This window comes from Balaenoptera borealis, assembly GCF_965194805.1.
Source record: "Balaenoptera borealis genome assembly, chromosome: 2".
In the NCBI taxonomy this organism is placed as follows: Eukaryota; Metazoa; Chordata; class Mammalia; order Artiodactyla; family Balaenopteridae; genus Balaenoptera; species Balaenoptera borealis.
In genome coordinates, this window is record NC_138867.1 from 86,079,344 (window position 1) to 86,096,486 (window position 17,143).

The window sequence follows — 17,143 nt, forward strand, 5'->3', positions numbered from 1 at the left end:
ATTGGTCTGTTTATATTTTCTATTTCTTCCTGGTTCAGTCTTGGAAGGTTGTGTTTTTCAAGAATTTGTCCATTTCTTCCATGTTGTCCATTTTATTGGCATATAGTTGCTTGTAGTAATCTCTCATGATCCTTTGTATTTCTGCAGTGTCAGTTGTTACTTCTCCTTTTTCATTTCTAATTTTATTGATCTGAGTCTTCTCCCTTTTTTTCTTGAGGAGTCTGGCTAATGGTTTATCAATTTTGTTTATATTCTCAAAGATAGAGCTTTTAGTTTTATTGATCTTTGCTATTTCCTTCATTTCTTTTTCATTTTTTTCGGATCTGATCTTTATGATTTCTTTCCATCTGCTAACTTTGGGATTTTTTTGTTCTTCTTTTTCTAATTGCTTTAGGTGTAAGGTTAGGTTGTTTATTTGAGATATTTCTTGATTCTTGAGGTAGGATTGTGTTGCTATAAAGTTCCCTCTTAGAACTGCTTTTGCTGCATCCCATAGATTTTCCTTTGTCGTGTTTTCATCGTCATTTTTTTCTAGGTATTTTTTGATTTCCTCTTTGATTTCTTCAGTGATCGCTTGGTTATTTAGTAGTGTTTTGTTTAGCCTCCATGCGTTTGTATTTTTTACAGATTTTTTCCTGCAGTTGATATCTAGTCTCATAGCAGTGTGGTCGGAAATGATACTTGATACAATTTCAATTTTCTTAAATTTACCCTAGGCTGATTTGTGACCCAAGATATGATCTATCCTGGCGAATGTTCCACAAGCACTTGAGAAGAATGTGTATTGTGTTGTTTTTGGATGGAATGTCCTATAAATATCAATTAAGTCCATCTTGTTTAATGTGTCATTTAAAGCTTGTGTTTCCTTATTTATTTTCATTTTGGAATATCTGTCCATTGGTGAAAGTGGGGTGTTAAAGTCCCCTACTGTTATTGTGTTACTGTTGATTTCCCCTTTTATGGCTGTTAGCATTTGCCTTATGTATTGAGGTGCTCCTGTGTTGGGTGCATAAATATTTACAATTGTTATATCTTCTTCTTGGATTGATCCCTTGATCATTATGTAGTGTCCTTCTTTGTCTCTTGTAACGGTCTTTATTTTAAAGTCTATTTTGTGTGTTATGAGAATTGCTACTCCAGCTTTCTTTTGATTTCCATTGGCATGGAATATCTTTTTCTCTCCCCTCACTTTCAGTCTGTTTGTGTTCCTCAGCCTGAAATGGGTCTCTTTTAGATGGTATATATACAGGTCTTGTTTTTGTATCCATTCAGCCAGTCTGTGTCTTTTGGTTGGAGCATTTAATCCATTTACATTTAAGGTAATTATCAATATGTATGTTTCTTTTACCATTTTCTTAATTGTTTTGGGTTTGTTATTGTAGGTCTTTTCCTCCTCTTGTGTTTCCCGTCTAGAGAAGTTCCTTTAGAATTTGTTGTAAAGCTGGTTTGGTGGCGCTGAAATCTCTTAGCTTTTGCTTGTCTGTAAAGGTTTTAATTTCTCCATTGAATCTGAATGAGATCCTTGCTGGCTAGAGTAATCTTGGTTGTAAGTTTTTCCCTTTCATCACTTTAAATATGTCCTGCCACACCCTTCTGGCTTGCAGAACTTCTGCTGAGAAATCAGCTGTTAACCTTATGAGGATTCCCTTGTATGTTATTTGTTGCTTTTCTTTTGCTGCTTTTAACATTTTTTCTTTGTATTTAATTTTTGATAGTTTGATTAATATGTGTTTTGTCGTGTTTCTCCTTGGATTTTTCCTGTGTGGGAGTCTCCGTGCTTCCTGGACTTGACTATTTCCTTTCCCATTTTAGGGAAGTTTTCAACTATAATCTCTTCAAATATTTTCTCAGTCCCTTTCTTTTTCTCTTCTTCTTCTGGGACCCCTATAATTTGAATGTTGGTGCATGTAATGTTTTCCCAGAGGTCTCTGAGAGTGTCCTCAATTCTTTTCACTCTTTGTTCTTTATTCTGCTCTGCAGTAGTTATTTCCACTATTTTATCTTTCAGGTCACTTATCCGTTCTTCTGTCTCAGTTATTCTGCTATTGATTCCTTCTAGAGAATTTTTAATTTCATTTATTGTGTTGTTCATCATTGCTTGTTTGCTCTTTAGTTCTTCTAGATCCTTGTTAAACATTTATTGTATTTTCTCCATTCTTTTTCCAAGATTTTGGATATATTTACTACCATTACTCTGAATTCTTTTTCAGGTAGACTGCCTATTTCCTCCTCATTTGTTTGGTCTGGTGGGTTTTTACTTTGCTTCTTCATCTGCTGTATATTTCTCTTTTTTTTCATTTTGCTCAACTTAGTGTGCTTGGGGTCTCCTTTTCACAGGATGCAGGTTCGTAGTTCCTGTTGTTTTTGGTGTCTGCCCCCAGTGGGTAAGGTTGGTTCAGTTGGTTGTGTAGGCTTCTTGGTGGATGGGACTGGTGCCTATGTTCTGGTGGATGAGGCTGGGTCCTGTCTTTCTGGTGGACAGGACCATATCTGGTGGTGTGTTTTGGGGTGTCTGTGAACTTATTATGATTTTAGGCAGCCTCTGTGCTAATGGATGGGGTTGTGTTCCTGTCTTGGTAGTTGTTTGGCATGGGGCATCCAGCACTGTAGCTTGCTGGTTGTTGAGTGGAGCTGGGTCTTAGCATTGGGATAGAGATCTCTGGGAGAACTTTCACCATTTGATATTATGTGGGGCTGGGTGGTCTCTGGTGGACCAGTGTGCTGAACTCGGCTTTCCCATCTAAGAGGCTCAGGCCTGACACCTGGCCAGTGCACCAAGACCCTGTCAGCCACACGGCTCAGAAGAAAAGGGAGAGCAAAAAGAAAGAAAGAAAAAACATAAACTAAACTAAAATAAAGTTATTAAAATAAAAAATTAAAAAATATTATTAAAAATTTAAAAAATATAAAAGTAATAAAAAAGAAAAGAAAGAAGAGAGCAACCAAACGAATAAACAAATCCACCAATGATTACAAGTGCTAAAAATTGTACAAAAAAAAAAAAAAAGGACAGACAGAACCCTAGGACAAATGCTAAAAGCAAAGCTATACAGACAAAAATCACACAGAGAAGCATACACATACACACTCAGAAAAAGGGAAAAAAATTATATATATATATATATATATATATATATATATATATATATATATATATATAAAGGAAGACAGCAACCAAATCAATAAACAAATCTACCAATGATAATAAACTCTAAATAATAAAGTAAGATAAACATAAAACCAGAAACAAATCAGATGCAGAAAGCTAACCACAAGTCTACAGTTGCTCCCAAAATCCACCACCTCAATTTTGGGATGATTCGTTGGCTATTCAGGTATTCCACAGATGCAGGGCACATCACGTTAATTGTGGAGATTTAACCCACTGCTCCTGAGCCTGCTGGGAGAGATTTCCCTTTCTCTTCTTTGTTCGCACAGCTCCTGGGGTTCAGCTTTGGATGTGGCCCTGCCTCTGCGTGTAGGTCACCTGAGGGTGTCTGTTCTCCACTCAGACAGGACGGGGTTAAAGTAGCAGCTGATTAGGGGGCTCTGGCCCACTCAGGCCCGGGGGACGGAGGGGTACGGATTGCAGGGAAAGCCCACAGCAGCAGAGGCCGGCATGACGTTGCAACAACCTGAGGCACGCCATGTGTTCTCCCGGGGAAGTTGTCTCTGGATCACGGGACCCTGGCAGTGGCGGGCTGCACAGGCTTCCGGGAGGGGAGGTGTGGATAGTGACCTGTGCTCGCACACAGGCTTCTTGGTGGCGGCAGCAGCAGCCTTAGTGTCTCATGCCCATCTCTGGTGTCTGTGCTGTTAGCCATGGTTGCACCCGTCTCCGGAGCTTGTTAAGGAGGTGCTCTGAATCCTCTCTCCTCGTGCACCCCAAAACAATGGTTTCTTGCTTCTTAGGCAGCTCCAGACTTTTTCCTGGACTCCCTCCAGACTAGCTGTGGTGCACTAGCCCCCTTCAGGCTGTGTTCACGCAGCCAACCCCAGTCCTCTCCCCGGGATCTGACCTCCGAAGCCCGAGCCTCAGCTCCCAGCCCCTGCCCGCCCCGGCGGGTGAGCAGATAAGTCTCTCGGGCTGCTGAGTGCTGGTCGGCACTGCTCCTCTGTGCGGGAATCTCTCCGCTTTGCCCTCTGCACCCCTGTGGCTGCGCTCTCCTCCGTGGCTCCGAAGCTTCCCCCCTCTGCCACCCCCCGTCTCTGCCCGCAAAGGGGCTTCCTAGTGTGTGGAAACCTTTCCTCCTTCACAGCTCCCTCCCACTGGTGCAGGTCCCGTCCCTATTCTTTTGTCTCTGTTATTTCTTTTGCCCTACCCAGGTACGTCGGGAGTTTCTGTCCTTTTGGGAGGTCTGAGGTCTTCTGCCAGCGTTCAGTAGGTGTTCTGTAGGAGGTGTTCCACATGTACGTGTATTTTTGATGTACTTGTGGGGAGGAAGGTGATCTCCATGTCTTAGTCCTCCGCCATCTTGAAGATCCTCCTCCTCAATTATGTTTTTTAAGTTCACATGTAAAATGTGACTGACTGGTAGAAACTTATTCATGAAGTCTATTAAATATATGATATAAAGAAAGTTTAAAGACAATAGTGTACAAATGTGGGAAATTTTGAGGGACAGAGGATGTTTTAACCTCAAATGAGTTTCACAAAATGAAAATTTATTCAATTTTATATCTAGCACTCATTACATAGGAAACCAATTCAATTTAATTCGCCTTATTTTCTGAGTCTGCATGCTTGAGGATAGTGATGTGTCATTATCTTGCAGCACTAGTTTTCTTTAGCAACTGTGATGATCAGACTTCTAGTTTCCAACGACTAGGCCCATTTCAAAATCAATGTTGGTATTGGCAGAATGTTGCCACAATTTTGTTTTTTCAAGCTCCAAAAATGAAACAGATATGAGTAATATCTCTTTTCACCTTCTTAGAGAGAAGACTGTATATACCTGAATAATCCCAAATAACTATAGGCTCTGAAACACAAGAGCCATTTTCCACATTTGGTTTCCTTCACTTAAAAAAGTTCAAAACAGGACACTTTAAGGATCTCCCCAGAAATTTTCAAGGTTAAAGTTTCAGTATTCAAAAGTGAAGTGCTGGTTTAAGATAAAAAATATGCTAACAGTAAGTTTTGGAGTCATGATGGCTTAAAAAGCTTAGAATTTTATCAGAAACTATTGGCTTATAGAATAACTACAGTAAGAAATATGGGGCTTTTGAGTATATTGTTCTAATGTGAGGTATATTATATATAAGACACTACTCTTCACATTAGGAGATGAGAGGTGTATATCTTGACTTTATTGGAAACATCCTTCTCCCTTAGAAAAGGTGATCCACAAAACCCAGCTAGGGAGAGCACACACGCAATTCAAAATACAAAATAGACTAATGCAGTCACAGAAACAATAAGGAACTAAACCAACTGCAGGCAAATCTCTTCAATTCATTACACAATGAGAGTTAGGCCTGGACTATTTCATTTTGGATTGCTTTTTGCAACCTCATAATCTCTTTAATGGCAGTAATTTGTTAATAAAATAAATGGTAATGAAACAGAAGTATCTGTTTACAGCAGTCCCCTTATATTTCTTGTGCTTATGCCTGCTTTCATTATTTATAGGGAAAGGTACACATTTGCTCTGATATACATCAGTAATAGAAAACCACTTTACAGGAGGATAGGAAAGGACATTACCAGTAGAGTATAATGTCTGTATCTGGAATCATTATTGCCCCCTTTGGAGTGTTTTTTCAACCTGAAAGCAATAGATCTTGAAGCAAGCTAAAAGCTACAATAAAAACATATTTTATCTTTAGTCCTTTAAACAATATTTCTTTGATCTAAATGGGCTCTCCGCATCAGCAATTACCTCTTAAGTTTTTCTCATTTCTTGACTTGGGAACCTACATTTTAGTGTGAACCAATAGTAATTCTAGAAACAAAGTACACTTTCAAAGATATATGAATTATTTTTCCTCATATCTAGAGAAGCTTATGTTTTTCTTCTGTTTCATACTTATTGATAACACAGTATGGCTGTGTCTATAATCTGTATAAAATATTGGGGATTCTTGATGAAAACATCAAGAAAACAATCACACAATTCCCCAAATCCAAAACAACAACAATGAAAAATTAAATTCATTAAAAAATTAATATAATTTTTGATAATCTGTGAATAAAAAGACCAGCTTTGTTTTTTCAGTTTTGAAAAAAGATTTATTTTAGTTAAATTTAATAAATGAATTTCAAATATAATAATTTTAAAGACATTCATTATTTAAAATATATTTTGCATTTGATAAATTTCCTCAGTATAACACAGAATACTGTATGAGAGGAAAGGCTATCTAAAATGCAATTATTTAAGTCTACTGTAAGCAAAAATCCCTTTATAATACAATTTATGTCACAATATCCTGTTATGTCTTGCATAAAAATCTGAATTCTTTGAACGTTAGTGGACAATTACAACAGAAGGGTAGTAAAAGCTTTCCAGTATACTAAAATATGTTCTATTAATTAATAATGCAGTGGCAAGAGAAGTCTTCTTATTTAAACTAGTTAAAGTGTTTTTTTAAAGATCAATATTTTTCTATTTTTGAAATCACATTTCTGAACTAAAAATCATATGGGAATTTTAAATTCCAGCATTATTCCCAAATCAAGGATCTTCTGTAACGTAGGACATGCCCAACATGCCAATCTGTATATGTTATTTTGCCATGTATCAGCCATGATGCAATTCCCAACTACACCCCACTGCATGGCTGGTGACATTACATAACCCTTTTCAGGCAGTTTCCTCATATGTAAAATAGGAACAATGATAATTCCTACCATAGATGGGATTTGTCGCTAAAGGAAATGCATCAGAACTCAGAATCTGAAATAAACATTTATTTAACATTAGCTTATCAATAGTAGATTTCAAGGAAGTAGTGAACTCCTCATTTACAGTGGTGTTTATTGGGCTATATTGGTGGCTTGAAACTCAGATTAAGGGAAGGGGGATTTTATGTGCCTATGAGAATTATTTTCCTGGGACTAATTCCATAAGATTTTAAAACAAACTGTGAAATAAACTACGAAAACTATTAAGTTAGGGTACTTAGGAAAAGTCATTCTGTTCATAAGTATTTCACCTCATGTCATTTCCAGTCACCAGCACTTATGACGCCATAGACAGGCACAGACACAGAACTATATCCATGGGAAGGGAAGGGGCATTAGTCTATGGAAGAAACCCAGAATGTTCTTAGGAACCTTCTGCAGAATCTGCCAAATGCATGTGGGTGGGTTTACCTCTTCCAGTCATCTCCTGTTGTTGAGAGCTGGGAGCGAGATCAGCTAGCTAATTTTCCAGGCTCGGTGCAAAACGAAAATATAGGACCCCTTTCTTCAAACAGCAGGAAACAAGTGCTAGTAAAGGTACTTAAAATAAAATTACTTTCTCCTGTGGTCCTTCCCCCCCTTTCACAACCTAAACTATATATTTTTAAAATTTACTATTTAATGTCCTGCCCTTTGAGCGTGGGGATATCTGGAGGGCTAGTACAGACATTCACAGGCCCCTGGGGGCCTTGTCTCTGTGACTGAGTGTGCTCGCATGGCCCACCAGCTGCAGGGTCCTTACCTCCTGCCAGACACCAGACCAACACGCTGACTCTCATAAACAGCAAGGAAGTCAAGCAGGCGCAAACCAAGGAGGACTGACAACCGCAAAGGACATTGTGACCTCTGCCTTGAGAGGCATCAGCTGCCTAGATCAGGCTGGGTGAGAGGCTTGTCCCTATTTGTCTCCTGCAGGATGTGTTGAGGCTCTCACTGCCCATCTGTAGAGGAATAATCGCCACTAAGTCTCATCAGGACTGACCTTTACCTTCTGGGCACTGGTGATCAGACCCCGGCTGGTGATGGAGGGCAGAGGCTGCCTCTGGGAGGGGGAGAAGAGGGAGAGGCCAAGAATAGGTCCAGCAGAGGCAGAGGTTCTAAGACTCCGGGATGAGTTCTTGCAAATCACACATTCAAAGATGAAATTATTAAGAATTTCAAGGCAGCGACCAAACTCGCATTAAACCCCAAGTGCTGGGACTGGGTGTGGGCAGAGCCCTCTGCTGCTGCTCTGGTTGCAAGCTGGTGAGGACAGCGCTGGTCCAGGGGGCTCAACCTGTACTCTTGGGTATCTGAGCAGATTATTCCTAGTGTTTAGGATGTGCCTCCCAGGAGCATTAAGAAGTGTTGGAATGATGATATTTCATTGCAATTTAAAAAACATCTTCTTTTTTATTTTTTTTTTAACTATTTATGAATCAAGATCAAGCAATATCCTCTGAATGAGGATTCTTTGGAGTAAACCCTCTTTGAAGCTGTATGCTGGCCTGACAACGACCTGGCTTCCCAGCCAGTCTAACACTGCTTTTGGGATCTACCCATAGGGAGATTTATGTTTATTACGCAACAGATTTTCCTGACTGCCTTTCCCACAGCCTTCATTGACTAATATGACTAAATGTTTTTCCTCCTGTTTCTGTAGATAGCCTATTAGGGTTCTCTGCGTGATTTAATTAAATAAGGTGCTCCCTGGAATTCAGAGACAAAGTCAGAGAATACTCTTTGAAATTGAAACAATTAGGAATACACATAAAATATGTGAAATCAGGTGGAAAGATCTCAAGGGTGCTCTTTCTATTACTTTCCTCTTTAGAGAAATCTGCTTATTCTCTCATCCACCACACACTTCATACTGAGAGCGAGGATAGAAATGCATCTTCCACTCTTAACCAAAAGACCTCCTCCTTGCGTGCTCAGGACATTGTTTTGTCATATCCCACCCACCCTAGCCAACACTTTCCATATATTCTTTTGAGAATTTGGCAACTAACTCAAGGTATTCCTCATTAATTCAGGTCTCTCAAGTTATACTGGGAAACTCAAGGGCTCTTTGCATGATAAATCCAGCCCCATATCCATTTGATTTTCAGGGTGAAAGCATCATCTCCATTCCACTTCAACAGCAACGCACACCTGAGGTTAGTGGGTTGTCATCAACCACTAGCTAGTCATCACAACAGCTCTTTCAGGTGTGAAAGTCCATTGCTCCACTCTTACACAGCTTCCAGTTTCTTTGGGTTTCTCACCAGCTTGCTTTCACTACATTTGCTCTTCCATACATACCCATTACAATTTCCAGTCCCTTGCCTTTTCTGCCTGAAGCTTCTAAGCCCTACCGTGTGCCCTTTTTTTCCTTCTACACTCTCAATTCCTTGGGCTGTCAGCATAATCTTACTGTTTTCTTTTTTATCACAGCCACTTGCAAAATTTCAACTTTGATTCCATTCAAATCATCCTTCTCTGGTTCTATGACTTATAAGTGGCATAATGAAGGGGAAGAAAATCTAACACTATGACTGAGTTTAAATTTATAGTTACAAGTCTTCAGCTGAGCAGGACCTTCATTGTTCTCTGGCGTTTATTGTTTATAGCCACACCCAGCTTTTTCAGCCATTCCCTGGATGTACACTCACATTTTTGTCACTTTCGTCATGTACTTGATTCTATCTAAGTAGACTCAGCAAACTACTTTCCTACTTCACAGAAAAGCTGGAAACTGAACATTTACACATATTTATTTTCCCTTCCTCTTGAAACGACAAAGATATGTGTATCTCTACTAACTCCTTCTCTCCATTCTGATTCTGTGCATGAACAGAAGGATTGCCTGGTCTCTCTTTGGGAAATGTGCTCCATTAATCGTCTCTTCTTTTTTTTATCTTCAGCAGTATCTTACTGCTTGTCTCTTTTCCTCTAACATATAAACAATTGCTAATTTCCCCCACTGTAGAAATATGGAAAACAAAAAATATTTTTCCCATTTCATTTTACTTTACCTCTAGTTCACAATAAAAATTTTTGAAAGGATATTCTATATTGGCTATCACAGGTGCTCACATCCCATTTATAAGCAAACACTAACCTCCACTTCATTTCTAAACATACTGTAACTGGGGACTCCAAAGATGTCCTAAAGACGCTTTATTCTCTTATCCAGTGTAACTTATCCGAGGTGATTGGCATCATTGGTTACCCCTGCCTTCTTGATTCTGCCATAAACATTCGGTATTTACCTTTGTCTTTTTAAGATTTTTCTTCTCCCTTCCATGACCACTACTGCTTTGTCCCTTTCACAGGCCTTTCATTATTTTTTCTGTTTCCATATGGCAGAATTCAGGACATCATCTTTATCTTTCTTTTCTTCCTTCAATTTCTAGGTGAAATTATCTAAACTCGTAAGTTTTGGACTCCTGACTCTAACTAAGATGGAGTAAGAGGAATGGAATTTATCCTCCTGCCTAAACAACTAAAAATATGGATAAACCTATGAAACAGTGGTTTTTCTAAACATTGGACATCAAGCAATTAAAGTCAGTGAACCATGAGAGAGAGGAAGTAACTGAAATGAGCACTGATTGGCCCAGTTGAGTACTTCAAGGATTTTCCAGGTCATAGTTCAGTGAAGTGGGTAACCAGGAAGAATTCAGCAGACTCACTGAGTTGAGGAAATAGAGCTGAGAAGAAAGGACAGGTACATAAAGAACTGAGGAGATTTGCAGAGCTCCTCTAGTCTTCAGCAGAGTAGTGATTGGCAGATTTTTTGAGGGAATTATTTGAGGTAGGAAAAAAGACTCACCCTAAAGGATGAGAAGAAACAGTAGCTAGAGCTCAAGGAGGGCTGGGAAGAGTATCTGTTCCCCAGCTAGACCTGACAGCCTCATAATATGTGTGACACTGAGTACAGTTCTCAGAAGGGCCTTATCTCAGTAGTGGGGAATTATTATCCCAAGAGTAAATGCTGCTTTGGTCCCACTTAACAAGTCAAGAGGAAGACTGAAAGGATCTAACAGCTTACAAATAAGTTAACTGTGTCCCAGATCAAAGCTCAAGAATAATTATAGTAATACAAAAATATATACTACTCAACAAGGTAAAATTTACAATGTATGGCATATAATAAAAAAAATTGTTAGGCATTCTAAGAAGCAGAATATGACCTATAAAGAGGAGAAAATCCATTAAATCAGAACCAACCCAAAAGTGATACAGATGTCAGAATTAAAAAACAGGGACATTAAAATACTTATGTTAACTCTATTCCATGTATTGTAAGAGGTGGAAGAGAGACTGATCGTGTTGAGTAGATAAATGGAAAATATAAACAAGATGCAAACGGAACTTATAGAAATAAAAACTACAATGTCTGAGAAAGAAAATCACTGAAAGGAATGAATATGATATTAGATATGGCAGAAGATAATATTAGTAAATTTGAAGCTATAAAAACTCTCCAAAAAAACCCAGAAAAAACCTGGGGGGGAAGAAAAACCCTAAAAACAAAAACATATACACCTGTGGGACAACTCTTCAAGTGACCCGTTATATATGTAACTGGAGTTCCTAAAAGAGAGTGAAAATAGAAAATTTATTTGTAGAAATTATCACCAAAAATGTTCCTAATATGATGAAAATTATTAACTCACAAATCCTAGAAGCTAAGTAAACCCCAAACACACATACGTGAATTTCAACTTCCGGATATTTGTGGCTATCAACTAGGGAAGACATATCTCCTAGATTAATTCCTTTTATATGTAACCAACAACCTATTAGACATCCTTAACTGGATGTCCTGTATATACTTTACAGAAAACATGGCTAATGGTTCACCTATTTGTGAACCAGTATTTACTGAGGCGCTGATGTGTTCCAGACAATGCAATAGGGATCAAAATTACACAATTGAAAAGAAATTGTCCTTGAGGTTTAGGAGTCAACATAAGACATATATATACAAAATATTTAAAATACAATGTGTTAAGTTCCATAACGGTGATGAGTACAAGATGAAAATACCATAGATGAAGGTGAAACTGAATCTAACTGGGAGAGTCAGCTAAAATGTACTATTCAATTAAACGCTGCAAGTTGCACCTTGAGGATTGTAATTAAGAGATCATTTGTGATAGCGCAGCTGCGCCGCCTCGCAGGCGCCGGGGCCGCGTGACCCCAGCGCGACCCCGGCTGCTTTGGCCACCAGGCGGCGCTCGTTCTCTGCCCGGCAATCCGCTTGCTCCCGCCGGAGGTCGGACAGCCGCAGCTGCGCGACGCTTCTCCGGGTGAGTGGACTGGGCGCCGGACGCCGGGGTTTGGGGGAGACGGGCGAAGGCTGCGTTGGGGGGGGGTCACTTTGGCGGGGAGGTCTTGGGGCAAAACCGAGGGGCCAAAACCGAGTCAAAGGCGTCGGCGTGGGGAAATGCTGGCAGGGAGCTGAGGAGCCCGGGGCAGGAGCATGCGGGCGGTTGCAGGAGGGCGTTTGGAGGACGGTGGTCTTGGGCTGAGGGGGCTTCCTAGCAGATGAGAGGCGGGGAGGCCCCGAGAGCATCGAGAGTATCGCAATGAGAGGAGGAGGCTGTTGTCTGGATGGACACCGGCCAGGGGCTGGGAGGAGCCCGGAGTCCAGAGAATTCGGGGTAGCGGGTGGGAGAAGAGATGTTTAAAAAAAAAAAAAAACACAGAAAACGTCGTTTGTGACTTTGATGAAAGGTATTCATTAAAATAGTAGAGATAGAAGCCAGATTACAGTGGGATGAATAAGAATAGGGTATAAAGACATGGGAATAGGAGACAGTCACCAGATCTGAATGTGGGGATGGTAATGCTCCGCAGTCCATACTCTCCCCCAAAGGGGAGAACTTTAATTGTGCATAAGCATCATGGGTCAAAAGTGGTGGTGCTCACCAATATCTGAATTCCCTTCTAACTTGCAACACTCTTGTCCTACATTTCCCATTACCTTGCCTTTGTTGGGGCCATATGACTGAGTTCTAATCAGCAAAATTCAAGCAGAAGTTATGAGCCGCACTGCCAGATACGGCCTCTAAAATCTCTCATGGAACCGTCCATAGTCTTTTCTTCCCTATGCTTTTATGTAGTTGCAGAGCATTCAGCAGAGGGCTTGGAGAAATGGTGGAGCACAAGATGGAAAAAAGCCTTGGTCTCTTCACCACCGTGTGGAAGCTTATCTCCTGACACTTAACGGTACTGTGACATGATTATCTTTAAATTTAATTTCTATTTCCCTAAGCCTGTGGATATTTGCTTTGCAATGTTGCGGGTTGCAGCACTTTTTCAAAACCAGAGCTTCTAAACTCTTTGACGGATTTTAATAATTCCATAACATGTTTTATTGCAATGTCCACGAATATTGTTTTATTTACTTGTAGTTTACTGTCGACAGTTCTGGCAGTTCCCAGAGTTAACATTTGTGCACACGCCAATGGGATGGGTGCAGAGACAGGCAAGCCAGCCCCCATGCAGTGCCCCCACCAGGAGCCCCTCCTCTCTGCTGGGCCAGAGCCACTGCTGCCCTGGCTGTTGCTTCTGCCAGTCTGTATCCAGGTCCTGACTGGGTTTTACTCACAGAGTCCCAAGAATCCGGGACTGCCCCACATGTGCTAGTTGTTGCCACATATATCTTCTTTGCTCGTAGACTCACTCCATTGTTCCATAGGAACATTTAGAAACACAGGTCCTAAGATAAAATTATTAAGAATTTCAAGAAGGCAACACAAGAGCATTAAACCAAATGTGGGGTTCCCTTTTGAGAATGGGACCCTGTGGGGCTGCACAATTGTACAGCTGTGAAGCAGTTGTAATCCCAGAAGTAGTTCAGGTTTAGGTGCTGTTTGATCCAGAGGTATATAATATCAGGGTCTCATTTTACTTTTCTACAATTTTCTCTGTCTTTTCACTCTGCCTTCCTTCATGTATTGGTTCCATCCTCTGACTAGTTTCCTATATGAAAGCAAAATGGCTACAGGAGTTCCAGGTATTTTATCCATATAATACACACTCTATAGCAAAAGAGATTCTCACTAGTTAGTCAGGCGAGGGTTACATGGTCATATGCTTAGGTGATAGGCTACCTGATTGGCTTAGCCTAGCTCGTATGCTTCACCACTGTAGTAAGGTTTTCTGGAACCATATGGCTCCTAGCATGGAAACTGAGGACTATTAGAAAAGCAGGAATTGCTACTGTGGAAGAAATCACAAATGTCCACTACAGAATATTTCTTGAATTAATGACTGACTGACAGATTGTAGTACTTCATCCTGGGAAAAGATTTGTAAGTATGCCTCTTGTTTCCAAAATCTTAACTGAAATTCTAACTAATACTGTAAAAACTGATGTCTAGATAATTATAATACGGCAATTGTTAAAAGAATATTGTGATGAGAAAAAATCCTATTGCCTACTTAGAGATATTGAAAAAGAACCACTTAGTACCAAGAATGTTATGTTTTTCCAGCACTGCTGGGGGAAGACGTCTTAAGGCTTCCAATGACCAATACTGATTATATTCTAGGTATATATGTCTCTGAAGATATAAAGGAGAAAACACTAGCCTGATGGAACTATCTTTCAAGAAATAGCAAAATTTCTTATTATTATTCTGTGATTAATGGACAGCTTCTCTTATGTAATTTGGTTTTTGTGATGAACCTACACACCAGGAGGAAGTGTTGTATACAAATGTATAGTAGCTATTAACAAATTATCAATTTAGCTTAAATAAGTCTTTTAAAAGATTTCTTATGTGTTCCATTTCCCAAGAAATTTAATATCATTTAGGAATTGAAAAACTAAAAAAAAAAAAGAACAAAATTAAAACAAAGAAACAGCAAACAATACCTTGATGATGTTCTCAACTTGTATAGCTGAGGATTTGACCCCTGGTAACTCCATGCATTTGTCCATAATTAATTAATTATAATTAACTAAGATCATAATTACAGGGCATGCTAATGTTCTCAGCTTTGTGCTGAGATGCAAAGATAAGCCTAATATGGGGAGTAGACCTTCAATCATCAATCTCAAATATTTTTTTAAAAATATTTATTTATTTAGGTTGCTCCCAGTCTTAGTTGTGGTGTGCAGATTTCTTCTTAGTTGCAGCATGTGGACTTCTTAGTTGCGGCATATAGACTCTTAGTTGCGGCATGCGTTGGGATCTAGTTCCCCAACCAGGGATCAAACCCAGTCCCCCTGCATTGGGAGCATGGAGTCTTACCCACTGGACCACCAGGGAAGTCCCGAATACCTTCTGTTTTTTAACAATCTTAACAAAACCTAGCTGTTTTCCCTGATTCCTATGCTTCACTACCAAATTGCAATTATTCTATTGCATAAGTTTGGCTATGATTGTATATACTCACTGATTTCATCTGGGAAATGGTACTGAAAGTGTTACTGAGTTCAAACTCACGCTGCTCACCGCACGACAGGCCAATCAATTGAGAGACAAGGTGTTGGGGTAGGGAATAGCAGCTTTATTCAGAAAGCCAGCAAATCCAGAAGATGATGGACTTGTGTCCCAAGGAACCGTCTTGCCTGGGTTTGGATGCTATTTTCTTCCATAGAGCAAAGAGAGGGAGATGAGGAAATAAAGTGAAAAAAGGTGATAAGTTGTTGCAAATATTTCCTGGGTCCACCCAGACTCTGGAGGGGATGTGTTAATTTCTTCCTTTCTGCGGGCATTCATAGATGGGCCTGGTCAGGATGTTTCCTGTGAGCTTAAATAAAGGTATTTGAGCTTAATGCTCAGGCATGGGAGGCAGGGTTCCTGGAGATGGGCCGTTATATACACTATAAGCTGTAGGCAACATTCCTTTAGTGATTAACTTGTAACAAAAGCAATCGAATACAAAGGTTAAAGTAAAAACAAGTCCAATATGGAGTCAGATTTGGTTTTCTCTATTACAAAAGTACATAATTTAAAAATTATATAACATACTATAATACTTCTATATTCATCTAGAACTTTTAAATTAAATAGGAAAAACAGACATGGAATGAAAAAAAATTTATGTATTTGATTTGATTATTAGATAATGCAACATATAATTTGGTGAATTTCAAAGGCATTTATTTTTTACTATGATAGCCACTGAATTTCACTTTGGTGGGGGCTAAGTTATTCTTATAAAATAAAGATTAAAGGAGGCTATGTTTCTCCTCTTCAAATCATTCTTGTTATGTGTATTCAATTTGCAAGACAAGCAATTACTGCTGTTTGAATCTGGCAACTAGCCACTATTTTTAATTGAAATGGTATTTTGCAAAATAAAGAGCATGAAGTTATAAGAGGAAGTGGTGTTGATGTGTTAACAGGAGTGAGCCATAAGGAATGGCAATTATATATTTTAACATGTAAAGAGATTTTCCAAATTAGCTGTTGGTAAAATTGCTAAGCCTGTCACACCAAGTTCATTTATTTCTTGGATAAACTTGAAGAATATAAAGGCACTTATAGAGATGCTTTTTTAAAAGACATAAATGCATCGTAATGATAACATCACAGGAGTGCAGATTTGATTTTAAGTAGAACCAAGGGCTCTTGCTTAACCAGGTTAAGCAGGGCTTCAGAGTTAGATTGATCTGGATGATCCCATCTTGGACACCTTATATGTGGTTACCTGGATTAAGTGTCATAAACACTATGAAGCTTCCATTCTATCATTTCTAAAAAACTCGATACTAATTTTACATTATAGGTTTTTGGAGTATATGTGAAGATTAAATGAGATAATGTCTAGAAAACACTGATCCCTGTGTCTGGCATGTAGGTGTTCAATAAATGGTACCTGCTATTTTTATGTTTGCTTATTGGGAGAATGTGACAGAAATGTGTAGAAAACTGATAACTTTTATAAAGAAGTTTTATATTCAACTGAAGTCATATGTTAATATATGTCAGTATTCAAATCTAGTAGTATACTTTCCTCAATTTGTTTCATGTAGTTTCTCCTGTTCAGTTTCATTCTGAATTTATTTAGAATGAATCCAAATTCAGTATTAAATCTTGCCAAGCCTGTGACACTTACCCTGACCTCTGAAATTTAAGTAGAGGTTATATTGCTTTCTGCCAAAACAATGACTATACAAGAAGAGATTGTTTATTGATTGCATAATCAAAGTAACCAAAGTCAATTAATTATTGACTTATTAATTTATCCATTTTTTTTTCAACAAATAGTTTTATCCTATGAGTACTATTCTGTACAAACCAAGAA

The 17,143-nt window shown here is 39.1% G+C and overlaps 1 pseudogene across 1 annotated transcript in view; it reads left to right on the forward strand.

Annotated features, from left to right (window-relative positions):
* The window catches only part of LOC309622467 (acyl-protein thioesterase 1 pseudogene), a 711,313-nt pseudogene that overhangs the window by 462,852 nt on the left and 231,318 nt on the right, over window positions 1–17,143 (forward strand). The window contains exon 6 of the transcript XR_014249931.1: window positions 13,003–13,108. The product of XR_014249931.1 is annotated as an acyl-protein thioesterase 1 pseudogene (transcript). The remainder of the gene's footprint in view (window positions 1–13,002; window positions 13,109–17,143) is intronic.